We start from the raw sequence: 12,701 nt of genomic DNA, 5'->3' as shown, positions 1-12,701 counted from the left end.
ATACTTGTTCTCTATGATCTCTCTGCTTCTTAAGGATATGCTGTGATTTGTAATGACTTGTTTTAGGAATGCTGGTCTTTGATCTGGCATTACTGGATTGTAATTGACCATGTTGACACAAAGCAATGGTGGGGGTTTAATGCAGCCTCTTTCACTCACTGTTGTGGTCAATTATTTCATGATAATGGCAACTCTGCCAGGTATTTTTGTTTCATTGAGCAATTATGTTGTTATGGAAACTGGTATTCTATAAATTATTTGAAGAGAGGCCTGATTCACTTCTTGGGAACAAGAAATTTTAAAGTAAAAAGTACAGGATAACAGGGGTTTTCATTAGCTGTATACTTATTTGTGTAATTACTAATCCTTAGAGCTGTTAATTTGCACTCCTTGGTGCAAATATCAGCACCTTCGTGTCCCTGCAGGATCTGTCACATCATTAGGAGTCAGACCATCCTGCCCAGGGGGAGGCATCCTGCATTTGTGCAGCACAGAAGCTTTCAGAGGAGCTTTTGCAGCACCCATTACCTATGAGAGTAATCCCCTTTCATGCCCTGAGCTGTTTCCTCAGCACTTTCCAAGAGCACGAACTAGATAAACATGTGGGTGGAAAACCATTGAACAGAAGTAATTAAGTTGCTCCTGGTGAGCTAAAGCTCATTCTACATGGATGAGGAATCCTGCATTAGCTTGAGGTAGTCAGTGCTATTCCCCAGCATCTTTCTCCTTTTTAACGCTTTCAAACTGAGATTTCTTCTGGTTCTTTTTAACAGCTGAGTTACTAAAAAGAACATTGTCACCTTTTACATGTTCAGCTCACAGGACAGGGGGCACACTGCCTCCCTGGGCCCCAGGAGTGCTCTGCACTGTCAGGAGCAATAACCTCTCCCCCTCTTATCTCTGGAGGCAGCTGGAAATCTGTCTTTGCTGTGTCAGCCTGGCCATGGGAAGACCTGCAAGTACCAGGGAACCAGTCTCCAGATGATGTTTCCCTGAGTAGTGGGGTTTAATTTGGGAGGCAGTAATCAACTTTGCTGTAAAAATAGCCAAGTCTTGATTTCTCCAGAAAAAATGAAAATCCTGTGTCTTCTCATGCTAGTTGCTGGTTTCTAAATCCCCTTCAGTTTTGTCAGCACCCTTCTGTTTCACAGAATGGCGAGTTGCCAGACTGGTGTATCATCCTGGGGTCTGCTGCCCACATAGCAGGTATTCAAATTCAAAATAGCAGACTTTTTAAGAGTGCAGGACAGCTTCAGCTGGCAGGAAAAATTTGGGTTTCTTACAAATGTGGTTACATATTGGTGTATGAGAACAATTCACAATGAAATGAAACCTGCTATGAGTGATTTCCATTTTAAGCTCATGTTATGTATAGGAGTTTTCAAGAGAAAAAGAATTGCCAAATAACAGCTAAGACATACTGTTGAATTATGGGTATTGCTTTCTGCTGTTTAATTACTTGCAGACTGCACTACCCTGTTGGAAAGGCAATGGCAGAACAGTTTTCATCTGGCAAAAGTATTTCTGTAGGATTAGAAAGTAAATTATTTTCCACCACTTGTACTGCTCAGAAAATCAATGTATCTTTTTTGCCCCATTTGGGGACTTGAATCACAAACAAAGGCAGAACATAGAAAGCTTCTTTATTTTCTTGTTTTACTGCAAACATAACAACTCTGTACAGCACTGTGCAAAGATCCCTGGACGTGGCACATGGCATCTACTTTTGGAGAGACCTTTCCCAAAACTACACACCACCCCTCCCTGTACTGTCTGCTTTCCAAGGAGTTCAAAGCTCTTCACAGAAACCATAATGAGGCAACTCTTGGGGTGGCATTGTCCTGTAATCCCTGCTCCCCTTTCACAGAGGGATGAGGAGAAGCCAAGGCAGCAACTTGCCAACAGTCCCCAATGCCAAGGCATGCAAATCTCATGACCGAGTTGTGACCTACAGTCCTAACCTTTAGATCAGAGTTCCTCTTCAAGAGACAAGTCACAAAAGGAAAACAAAAGAATTGCTGTCAATATCTCTTTGCAATGACTACACTGCTTTGGTTTTTGTGTCAGACTCCCAAGGATCAAGGAAGGAGCTGCTGTAACACAGCTGAAGTCACAGATATGTAACAGTGATGGTATAAAACAGCTGAAGAGAACAAGAGCAAGAGAGAAGGTTGAAGCTCCAGAGGCCTTGAGATCAAAACATAAGCAACAGGGAAAACATGAAAGAGATTGGTCTTAAATACTAGAAAGGACCAATGGAGAGAATTAATCCATATTACAGTAATTTTACTGGTCCACTTTACAGTAATTTTTTTAGATTTAAAATTCTGGGAGGACCTAGTTGACATCAGTTGTAAATGTGTTAGGACAGAAAAATCAAAGTGTTTAACTGCTGCGGGGCACTCTCATCATATCATAATGCCTTTTGAAGAGGTAATTCAATGATTGATCAGAGGAGATCTAATTAACTGACTACATTATATGAAAAAAACAACCACGGAGAAAGCTGTGATACTCTGGGTATCACATTCATCAGAATCTTTGCTCTGCTGCAGGGGTGTGGGTGTTGTAAGGAAAAGCCAAACCTTCATTCAATAGATCACCTAAAAATAAACGTTAAGATTAAAAGTTTCCTTTCTCTTTCTATCCTGCCTTTCCCATATTATTGCTTTGCATACTTCTAGACATTTTAGGAAGTGCATAGACCATATTTGTCACTAAAATATTCAGCATTAAGCTAACTGCTTAAATCTAATATTCACCCACACATTATCTATATGGGGGTGAAATTTAGATGTGAACATTACCTTAATAAAGTGCCTTCTATTCTTGTTTCCCATTTTTGCATTTTGCTGTACAGCATTCCGTGCCTGCAGGGGCAGGGTGAGCTCAGTTGCATTGGGAATGACATTTATGAACATTTAGTGCAGCCTTGGTGTGAGTTCACAGCCAATGTCTCCCATGGGGTGTGTGAAGGCAGTGATGTGACAAAAAGGGAGCCAGACACTCTTCACTGGGATCAATGAATACCTTGACATGCTGTTGTCAAAAGAAATGAAGATTAGGGTGCATATTTTTCTTACTCAATGGCCTTTCATCCTGGATGTAGAGATTGATAAAATCCACAGCAATTCAGGCTCTGAGTTTGGCTGAATGCCCTTTGGTCTATGATTCTCCTCTCGCTTGAAGATCAGGTTATTTTATAAAGCTCCACACCTTTCCTTGCCTAGAATGACATGAAATCAGCTTTGTTGAGCAGGAAGGGAAAAGTAATCAAAAATCATATTTTGTACATTATTTCAGTACTGTGGGTTAGCTTGCCACTTATTTGGGTATCTGGTTTCTTTCAGCAACACTTTGATATTAAAAGTATATCTTAGTTTAAATAAACATAGTTTTGCCTATTTTAGTAATCCTCTTTTAGGTCAGTGTCAGGTTTGGTCTTATGTGAAGAATTTAGTTTTTATTTTCCCTCACTGTTTTCATATAAAGCCATCATATAGACAGATGAGTTTTGCTTCCCCAAATTTACACTTAAATGAAGACATTTCAGTGAAGGCCAAAAAACAAAGGCAGCAACTACCTTCCAAACATTCCATTATTGAATATCCTTGCAGAAGAGCTTGTATGGCTTCCCATTCCACTGTCTGCCTCATAATCCTTGCTACTCCCTGGGTCAGTTTTGTGCTACTCAGTATAAAATACACACTGTGTCAGTTTTACTCCAGTTATTTAACTCCAAACCTCCAAACCAATACACAACTAGCTGAAATATTTATGGGTATGCCCTTCAAGTGTTTTTGTTTGTTGAGTGTTTCAGAACTTACTCAGTGGGAAAAAGGAGATGCTTGCACATAACATGATACGTCTGCAGAGTTCAGGAAATATTGTCTCACTTTTTGAAGCACACCAACATCCCTGTCCAGTGCAGAAGCCTCCTGGGAACTTGCTGTGGGCAAGAAAGGTAAGAGCTTACTGTTATTTTTAGTGTGTCTGCACATGCGTCACCCTTGGTTGCTTCTCTTTCTCTCCTGATGACTTTTCAGCTCAATAAGTTGTAGCATAAATAACCTGCAGTGCTATAGCCACCAGAAATTGGAAAATCATTCAGCAGCACAGCCTAAGAGCCACCTCCAGCCAATGGGGGAAAGGCCTGTGGGTCAGGGAGGTGATTTATGGGAATCATCTCTCAATTGCTATAGAATTAGCACTTAGAGTTGGAAAAAGAAGCTGGAATAAAGGACTCTATGGAAAAGTGCCTCATTCTGCACTTCAAATGTTTTATTTTAAAAGCTGGAGTTGTATTTATAGAAATTAAAACGGGGTTCCCCAGTGCTAGCCTTTTGTGTCTATTATTCTAACATGCTTCTATTGAACTTGTCTGGCTTTCTGCTACCATTAATTGTATCTATTAGTCGTTAGTCTGTTGAACCCTTCTTCTATCTCAGTTTTTGAAAAATAAGAGCAGTTTGAGTAATTGGAGAATGCTGTTTAGGCCAGTGATTGTGTTTATAAAACAGAAACATTATGTTCCTCTTTATTTACAGTCATTGTAAATGGAAAATGCATCTATTGTTTGTGTTGCTCTGAAATTATGTATTGCTCTTTCAGACACCTGAGGACCCATTATCATCTCCTGAATTTTTGTGTTTGTCTGTGAGAGAAAATGCCCTTTATTGTCCTATCTCAGAAACACCATCTCATCAACTGGAAACCAATTTAGAATTCTTTTAATTCAGCAGATCATTAGAATATATATGACACTTCCAGGGAAAATTAAACCACGTGGAAGCAATAAAAGACTGGCAGTTATGTCTGATCAACAGTAATAGTCCAGCATCTTGGGAGAAAATAATGTATTTTAATTCAGAAGCCTCTCAACATTTAACAAAGCTGAATTTTGTCTTTTTAGCCCATTACAAAATTACCAGTATTTGGAATTTGGTTTTGTACTGTTTTTTGTGCATTTTGTTGTTGTTGTTTTGTGGGTTTGTTTTGTTTTGTTTTGTATTTTTTAGGTGGGAATAAGGTGAAAGAGTGAAAAGACAGACAGCTGCAAGGACTTGCAGCACATTCTAATGCTTTATTTTGTTTGACCTGATTTAACAAGCTTCCTCTGTTGAAATATCATCGTCTATGTCGGGAATTATGTCAGGAAGCACAATATGTGCAGTGTGGGTGAGTGAGCTTGCAAAAACTGTCAATGAAGATCAATTATAGGAATTTTTGAATTACACATTAGATAAGAAGCAGATGACTTCTTTTCCCTTGCAACTGCGCTGTTCACTATTTTTGTCTAAATTCAAATCCAGCCGTAGAGGCAGTGAAAATCTGTCACTGAGCGTCACAGCCTGCCCAGGCTTATTGATCATTCTCTTCTTTATGGCTGAGGTCCTGCAGAGCCCTGGTTTTGGCACTGAGCTCTATGCAGAGGAAGCCAGAGAGCAGCAATCCACTAACAACCTACGATTTATATGCAGCTTGGGCAGAAATGGCCCTTTACAAATGACTTGGTAGGCATGAAAAGAAAAATGCTATTTAGGAGTTGCCATTTTCTGATGTGTTGGTACTGCTGAATGATGCAGTGGGGGCTGTGTGTCCTTCTCTCACACCACAGCTGGGCAGGCAATGACAGGAGAAGGCAGCCTTGCTCCTGCACCTTCACTGTTTATAAATACCTTGGATCAGCCTCTTCATTGGATATTTCTGAATGTGCAATAGCATTTTTTTGCCCCAAGAGGCTACATATAAGGGGGGAAGACTTTTGCAGACTCTACACAGCTGTTGAACACCACTGCCAGCATTTCCTGGCTGTGCCTCTGGCTCAGTTTGGAGCTGAATTCCAGAAAACAAGTAGGATTTAAAGAACCCTCTTCAAGAGAGAAGTAGCAGTTCTTATTCACAGGAACTAGATGATACATCATCTTTTGAGGCTGGGATACTGAAAGCCATCAGAATGAAAGCCAGGGGAATGTAGAGAAGAAAGAGGTGCAACAAACTATGCAGCAAATCTCTTTTATTCCAGAATCTTGTATTCTAAATTATCTTTATTTTGTAGTATCTGTTCATGGAGGAATAGGTTGATGCAGAACCCAGACTCCTCCACTGATTTAAATGCTGTTTTCTGGAGGATTTTAAGTGGTAGCTGGTTGTTAACAAATAACAATTACTTAAGATACATTTAAAGAAATTATTTATTTATTTTAGTTGTTGTTGATTTTTGTCATTTTGAGGTTGGCTGTTAGCCTTTTATTGATAGCTCTTTGATATGAAAAGCTGACTACTTTCTGCTTCGCGCTTAAAAGCTTTAAGATGTGGGGTGTGCCAAGTCTGCACCTTCCCCTCATTTCCAAGGGACTAATTGATACTAATTGTTCTCATCCACTGGCACAACTCATTAATGCTGCATCTGATCCATTTCAAATTTCAGAGAAGCAATGCACAAGATCCATTGCTCTGAGGAAAACTGGAGGGCTAAGTGGTGAGAGGAATAGAAAGAAGAAAATATTCTACCTTAGTACCTCTATAATTCAATTATAGAGGAATTTGAACTAGTAGCATAAACCCACCTTTCATTTAAAAGTTATTTTCAAAACAAAAGTCGACCTGCAGTACTTTAAAAACACAGGGGGAAAAAGAAGCCTAAAGCCCTTTTTTATTCAGGAAATGTTTATTCCACAGAAGCTCTTTCACATGGTATTTCCATTCCTCTTTCAAGATTTGTATTCTTGTATCCAGCCTTTGGCTAAAAATGGCAAAATGCAATTCCTTGGCAGACCATGAGCATTGCACCATTGCAACAACTTCCCACCTTTCTTTTTTTTTTTTTTTTTGAGGAAGAATATACTGGGTTTGGAGCCTTTTCTTTCCAGGTAGTAAAGGAAATTTAAAAGTGAGAAAAAACAATGTGAGCCAGGCCAATCACCATGAGAAATGGTGAAGAGCACTCCAAAAAAAGCAATTTCACCATGCAGTGACCTCCAAAGCAGCCAGAAATTGTCATTCACTTCCTTTATGAACCTTAAATTACTTCACTGTTTGTCAGTGTATTTCTTAATCACTTATTCATCACCATTCTTAACATGGAAAAGCTGTTTAAAAATGAGAATCCCACCACAGTCACTGTAAAATATCTCCTGGCCTCCAAGCAAACATTATAGAACTAATTCTAGAAGAATTAAAAAAAGTAACATGTAGGCTGTCATTGCCGAGCTCTTCGGGACAGGAACGAACACACCCACTCAGAGCAAGAACATCTAAAATCCATAAGGTACCAAAATCGTGATTCCAGATTAAAAAATAGGCAGGCAATCAAATCCAAATTTCTTTTAGTCTCACCTGGAAGAGTCCTTTGACATTAAAACTGTCATTGCCTCATCTGCTGCTTTTATTTATACTCTGCACAAAGTGCTACTATTGTGCTTTTTCACCCTATTGACACTGCCCACCATGCCACAGGGCTGCAGAGCACAGATTATTGGTTACTGGAATTTTGGAATAAATCTTCAAAGGAAAAATACAGAGTTTATTTCAAGTTCAATTACACAAAGAATCCAAGTCTACCTCTGTATTTTAAATCATCAGAGTTAGTAAAGACTGGGTTTGTTTTCTTTTAAAAAGCTGGCATAATTTTAACAGACATATTTTGTTTAATCTATTTGCATACATCATTTTGATACTTCAGTCTAATGGTATACCTGGGCACTGATACCCAATCCCACAAACAAGCAAATTATTGCTGTAGTTGAGGAAAGGATGTCTTTTCTGTGGATTTGTTGATTTAAGGCAAAGAAAAGAGTCCTGCTGTGAGCATCCAGAATTAATTCACCCTAGGACCAACATATGATTAAATTTTAATAATAAGTTTAATTGTGCTCTCAAAAGAATTCTGTCTCTTCACCATAAAGGTATTTCTGTTCTTTTTTTCTCTTGGAATCTAAGTAAAATATAACTGGATATGGCCATTTTTACATGATTATTCTATCTAAATTCCAGAGTAATTGAGTGTTATGTTAGATGCAGTTGCCATCTGATAAGCAGCACCTGTCCTATTCTAGGTTTTATCTTGTAAACCAGAGTTGCCTCCCCTTCCCCATCAATGAAAACATGCAAGTGGTTCCTTAGGACATTTAAAACAAAACATTTTTTTATAATGGCTCAGATACTTTATCAGTTTTGCTTTAATTAAGCTCCTGTCACCTGTTGCTGTGCAACATGTAATTCCCATTAAGTCATGACAAATGTAGTTTTCAGCAGCTCCAGGAGATGTTAATGTGAACACATCAATATTCATGTCTCTTGACAGATTGTGAGGTTTAATAAATTGCTTTCTATAAAATAATTTTTGTGGAATCAGGGATGTTCCTCTGATAGCACAAAGGAAGCCTGAAGCTGAGATATCTAAAATATCATTTGCTTTTCACTGCATCTGCAAGTTAATAAATTATTTCTCTGGAAAGTAATGAGGGATTTGTTTTAGGCTAAATATAAAAAAATGTAGACAACAATTAGGATTAAAAAAAGCACTTCACTTTCATGAGGTTAAATGCTCAGTTTGCACATAAAGAAAGATTCTTAGTGACCCAATTCTGTTACTATTTCATTTTGGTCACACCAGAAATTCATCATGATTATATTTTGGCTTACAGGGAAATTCAACATATGGCTGTGTTAGGAGAGTGTGGTCACAACTGAGCAGTGTGTGCTGGAATGAGGAACCCTCAGAACTGGGATTTGGTCTGAAGAGCATCATCACATATGTCTGTTTGCATTTTTATTAATAAATCAAAAGAGAGATGACAACTATGTATCTAATAGGAAGGCCCTGTGTTTTAAAAACTGTTTTAATGAATTTTACTTCTGTAAATATAAAGAAAATAGAAGCTATACATAAAAACCCCCAGTGAATATTAGCACTTGTATAATACAATTATTAGCATATTATTAATACAAACAAAAAAGGCCTTTAATATTTTAGTCAAAATAACCTTGAAGAATATTATCTCTGTGCCTACCTTCTAGTGAAAGTCTATGGAAGAAACACCAAACAGCCTTTCAGGTCTTTTAAAGTTTCATTTCCTTTTTGCTTATCCCAGGAGGATGACAGCAGAGTGGTCTTTTTCCAAAAATTCTCAGGAGGAAATTAAAAATACTGCGAAAAGAAAGACAAAGTAATTGTTTTTCTGGTGATTATTTCTCTTTACCTTCATATCTTTGATAAGGAATTTACTAACCTCTTCCATAACTCTTCTTCCCAAATCTGTGTTTTGCAAATATTCCTATCCCCTCTAGTGTGCATGACTATTATGTCAGGTTGGATACTTTGTGATAGTTTGGGAAAAGAAAGTGGAACAAAATGTGTCAGGAATCTAAGGATTATTTAGGTCCCATTAAGCAGTGGGGAGAGCTACACTTAGCAAGGGTTTATGACAGCATTGGAGTCAGCCAAGTTAAACCCTTTATTCTGAAACAGGCAGTGGTAACCCAGGTGTGATGTTAGGACTGAAGAAAGAGCTTGGTTTATTAAAACCTCTTTTAAATATTGGTGAGTTAGAGGAAGGGATAGAGCTGATAAAGACAAATTCTTTTTTGTTTTCATATAGTTATAGATTGACATATAGATTAGCTATGGTAAAGGCCTTGCTGAAGAGCATGATTTATTTCTGGCATCCACATCCCCTGGGAGCCTTGGCTGCAGACCCATCTGCATGTGCAGCATCACAATTTGGAAAGAAGAGAGCTGGAAAGATTTGCAAGGTAGGACAAAACCCCAGGTTTTTGGTCATCCTTAGCTCTTAGCACTGTGATTGCACAAGCCCTGTTTATTGTTTTCTGAGCATATATTCATTAGCACCTTGGGCACAGGCACGAGTGCTCAGTGCTCCACAGATGAAAAGATTTCCAAGTAATGCTGCTGTAAATACAGAAGTTCACAGCCAGATGGTGTTGGGGGGGACTTGGCAGCTCTGTGCCCATTAAAATATGGTGAGGTTAGTTAGGATGATATCTGAGCACCAGGCTCTTGGCAAAAACCTGGAGTACCTGCCTGCCTGGTCATTTACTTCTACATTTATGGGGTATCTTAGACCTCAGGCAAGCCTGAAGGGTGTTACTGTGACAAGCAATCCTGGGAACAGTCACCTTGGAGCACAATGCAGCAGCATGAGGGAGGAGAATTTGGGCCAAGGAAACAAAGGGAAATCCCTACTCTTATAATAAAATAATGTCAAACAGATGGTAACCAATTCAGTGCATGGTGAGATGTCAAAACATGTTGAGCACCATATTGGGACCTGCTTAGGGAAAATCACAGTGCTATTTATTCTGTTGCACTTTTGAACAACCTATTAATTTAATAGTAGGAATAAGCCCTTGCTTTGTACAGTTGCAGGTTTGCTGCTGCTCCTTCCAGTTAAGTGAGGTTGTACCCAGGAGCAGCTGTCAAGTTCAAGGAGTGATACATAATTTGGCTGTTACAAAGGACTGGTGCACTATGATTCCTCTTGATAAAAATATCAAAGGTAGGAAGGAATCATCACTTTCACTCTGAAGGCTTCAGATCATCAACTTAAACAAAAAGAAAATACGTGTTTTCCTGAACAGGTATGTATTCCTTTTTTTACCTGTGACAGTAGAAATGGGTACTGAGGTGTTAGCACTGAAACTGCACAGCTTTTCTCTCTCTCTTCTCCTCCCCTCATCTGCCACTTCAGTTGTTTTCCTACCATTTGATAACAGTTCTAGTGCAACTGCATTTTTATGCTACTATTTCATTTTGCTGCTAGACTTTTCCTGTTTACCTAAGTCTGTTACAGAGCAACAAAGAAGGAAAAAAACAGTACGTGATCTTGAATCACATGGCTGCTTCTAGCAAAATATGCATTTAAAAGCCTTCTTAAAGGGAACTAATGTAACTGGAGTCCTCACCTAAATGATGAGGAAAACTCTCTCTGTCCCAAAAGGTTTTAAGAGCCAGCTTCTTTGCTTGCAAACAGCAAAAAAAAAAAAATCTTTATTTGGAAAAATTAATTATAAATTAATTTACTGTAAATCAGTAAACTGATGCTATTGCTGGACCTGTTGGGCAGCTGAGAGAGGCCCGTGGTCCAGCCGAGCAGCTCCCCTGGCTGGTTAAATTTGGGATATTAAACACTAGTGAGCCAGTGTTTGTGCTCTGAAGGGAAAGGGGAGCATTAATGTACATGAGATGGGACCCTTAATGAGCCATCTCCTCTCTCAGTGTGGATGAGCTGTTCCACAGCATCCTGCAGAGAGGAGGGAAGGAGAATCATCCACACCTTGTGATTTGAACACAATACAGAACTGAGCTGTTCAGAAGGACAACCCAGGTCGTCTGCTGCCCCCATTTTCTAAATCCAAACTGATGTGCAGATGTGGTGGTATCCCCAGTGGAATTAGAAACAGTGGGGATATTTAACAATAATTCTGGCAGTTAAAACAGAGGGGTTAATGATATTTGCTGAGGAGATAGGCTGGACAGAGGAGCCTGAAGTTCTCTTAGTTTGGATGGCAGACTTGTTCAAAATCTAGGGTAGAGCACCTTTAGACATGGTAGGGCTCCAATATCAGGGGAGGATGTGGCATTTTACTAAAATGCACTACCATGGCAATTGCCCAGTTCATGCACAGGAAGCTCTTTACTGCATTTCTATTTAAGAGCTGATCTCCCTGGGAAATGCGGATGTGGATGAGACACAGCCAGTCACAGTGTCCTGAGTGGAGTCCAAAACCAAATTGGCAGTGCAGGTAGTGGACAATAAATTAGATTTTAAAAACTCTTTCAGGCTTTGTAACTTGAAATTAACCCAGCTATGTAAGTTTCAGATGAGAAATACACCACAAATATGGCAGTGTTCCAGGGGGTGTGAAAGGCAGCAGAAATCTGTAAAATGATTTGTATGAAGTCAATTGTAATAAATCCATCAGTGCATTACTTGATCAGCAAGATACCAAAACAGTATTAGCGTCATTAAAATGAATGTAAGAGATCAAACTAAGCAACATGATTATTTTTAAGGGCCACACCACACAGATTTCTGTTACCAGATTAAATCTTGCCCAGACACTGTCTAACAAGGGGCTGTGTTTTGCACCCCTGTGATGTCTGCAGGTCTCAGCAGTGCTCCCTGCCGATGGCCCACGGATATCTTGGCACGGATTCATCGGATCCCTGCTCACACAAGGTCATCCCGCACCCCACTGCAGCTTCTGACGGCGCCTCACTGACACAGGGCTGCCGAGCTGGAGGCCTTTCACCAGAGCCTCACTTTAAAGTTAATCACACTGTATTTGAATAAAACGGCCATTTGGAAAGGGTCATAAAGGTCAGGCAAGCATTTTACAGAATGAAATTTAAAGCTTCTGAAAACCTTTCCATTTCCCCTCTGGCTGCCCTACCTGGCAGCAGCTACTGCCAACTATGACGTCTAGGGTAGGGCTGAGCCAGCTCCACTCAGAACCACTGGGAATGAGTCATTTTTCCCTTTTAAGATTCGGCACAGGAAAATAAACAAACAAACAAAAAGGACGTGAAATACACGACAAGCGCGAGCAAACCCGTGAGGGCAGAGCAGCGCCAGCGGTGTCCGAAGGCCCTTCTGTGCTCCCTCCGGAGCTGGGGAAGCCCCACGGCACCGGAGCCCCCTCACTGTCCCCTCAGGGTCCCCTCAGAGCCCGCAGCC

At 39.7% G+C, this 12,701-nt stretch overlaps 1 protein-coding gene across 3 annotated transcripts in view; it reads right to left on the bottom strand.

Annotated features, from left to right (window-relative positions):
* BICDL1 (BICD family like cargo adaptor 1) overlaps window positions 1-12,657 on the bottom strand; it is a 66,881-nt gene extending 54,224 nt beyond the window's left edge. For 2 of the 3 annotated variants that reach the window (XM_031057450.1, XM_031057452.1), the window contains exons 1-2: window positions 3,828-3,951; window positions 3,084-3,226 (exon numbers count right to left, since the gene is read on the bottom strand). The gene's annotated coding sequence lies outside the window, so the exon portion shown is untranslated. Of the gene's footprint in view, window positions 1-3,083; window positions 3,227-3,827; window positions 3,952-9,014; window positions 9,152-12,417 lie in introns of those variants that run through there. The other variant, XM_031057451.1, reaches the window with a different exon arrangement.
* Window positions 12,658-12,701: the final 44 nt, after the last annotated feature.

The sequence above is a fragment of the Geospiza fortis genome, unplaced genomic scaffold (assembly GCF_000277835.1).
Source record: "Geospiza fortis unplaced genomic scaffold, GeoFor_1.0 scaffold408, whole genome shotgun sequence".
Lineage (NCBI taxonomy): Eukaryota > Metazoa > Chordata > Aves > Passeriformes > Thraupidae > Geospiza > Geospiza fortis.
Note: the sequence above shows the minus strand (reverse complement) of the source record. Positions and strands in the feature narration are given on the sequence as shown.